The following is a 1,733-nucleotide window of genomic DNA, read 5'->3' on the forward strand; positions in this document are numbered from 1 at the left end:
ATCCATAATTCAAACTCTCATGAACACATTACCATATTAGACACTTTAGACTATAGAAATTTTACATCATTACAGAAATACTGTCATATTATGTAATGCTGAAAAATAATTTGAAATGGGAGTATCTAAAACTTTGGCATAAATATTATGTAATGAGTACTAAACCCAACAACCTAAGAACATATATCCTTTATAAGATTACACTTTACATTTTAAAAATTTGAAGATGAACCGAAACCGGTTTGGCTCAATGAATAGAGCGTCGGCTTGCGGACTGAAAGGTCTCGGGTTTCATTTCTGGTCAAGGGCATATACAATACCTTGGTTGTGGGCACATCCTCAGTGGGGGGTGTGCAAGAGGCAGCTAATCGATGATTCTCTCTAATCAGTGTTTCTAACTCTCTATCCCTCTCTCTTCCTCTCTGTAAAAAATCAATAAAATATATATTTAAAAATTTGAAGATGGGATGCCTTCAAAGAATATCTGAAGATAGTCACGTAATGTAAACAATTAGTAATATATTTTCTTAATAATGCCACCCAAAAGTCAGAAATAACCAAAAGAAGTTAAAACTTTATTTCCTTAGAAAATAATGTAAACACATTATTTGTGTGTATGTATTTGAAGTTACAAATTATATATGAAGAAAAGATGAATCAAAACCCAAACTAAAAAACATTTTGAATTGAATAGGTATGTAAATACATAATAAGTTTTTAGGATGGAATTAATTCAACCTTAGAGATAAAATTATGGTGTTACTGCATAGATTAAACAAAATTAAATAAAAAGTAGACTGAACATTAATGGATTAAACATCTACTTAAAAACCTATCAAAACAAAAATACAAAATTGAGCTTCTGGTCCCTGGCGCTTCGGCAGCCGCGGCCTTCTGTGCAGAGATGGCCAAGTCCAAGAACCACACCACGCACAACCAGTCCTGGAAATGGCACAGAAATGGCATCAAGAAACCCTGGTAACAAAGATATGAATCTCTTAAGGGGGTAGACCCCAAGTTCCTAAGGAACATGCGCTTTGCCAAGAAGCACAACAAGAAGGGTCTGAAGAAGATGCAGGCGAACAACGCCAAGGCCATGAGCGCCCGCGCTGAGGCCATCAAGGCCCTGGTCAAGCCCAAGGAGCCCAGGCCCAATATCCCAAAGGGCTGCAGCCGCAAACTCAGTCGGCTTGCCTACATCGCTCACCCCAAGCTTGGGAAGCGCGCTCATGCCCGCATTGCCAAGGGGCCCAGGATCTGCTCGCCAAAGGTCAAGGCCAAGGCCGAAACCAAGCCCCAGGCTGCAGGTGCAGCTGCAGCTCAGGCTCCCAAAGGTACCCAGGCCGCTGCTCCCAAAGTGGCCCAGGCCCCCACGAAGGCTCCACAGTAGGACAGAAGGACTGGTGGAGCCCGCGTGGCGCTGGTACCGTCCTGTGCTGTTTGTACAAATAAACCTGCGGCAGGGAAAAAAAAAAAAAAAAAAAATACAAACTTGAACCAAAAAATGGCATGAGCATAAATTTAAGAACTAAAAAGAGATTACACAATTGAAAATATCTACAGACTAAAATGTTTTTCAAAAGATTAATACCATTGGCAAATTACTGGGGAAGACACATAAAACCAGAAGGAAAGCACAAAATAGCTCAGATAAAAAATAACAGGAGGGCCATCACCACAGAAATTACCCGCAGGGGTCCTCAAACTTTTTAAAGTGGGGGCCAGATCAGGGT

The 1,733-nt window shown here is 40.7% G+C and overlaps 1 pseudogene; it reads left to right on the forward strand.

The window, feature by feature from the left end:
- Positions 1 to 889: 889 nt before the first annotated feature.
- LOC118730460 lies at positions 890 to 1,464 on the forward strand (annotated as a pseudogene).
- The last annotated feature ends 269 nt before the right edge of the window (positions 1,465 to 1,733 follow it).

Source organism: Pipistrellus kuhlii, unplaced genomic scaffold (genome assembly GCF_014108245.1).
Source record: "Pipistrellus kuhlii isolate mPipKuh1 unplaced genomic scaffold, mPipKuh1.p scaffold_m20_p_3, whole genome shotgun sequence".
In the NCBI taxonomy this organism is placed as follows: Eukaryota; Metazoa; Chordata; class Mammalia; order Chiroptera; family Vespertilionidae; genus Pipistrellus; species Pipistrellus kuhlii.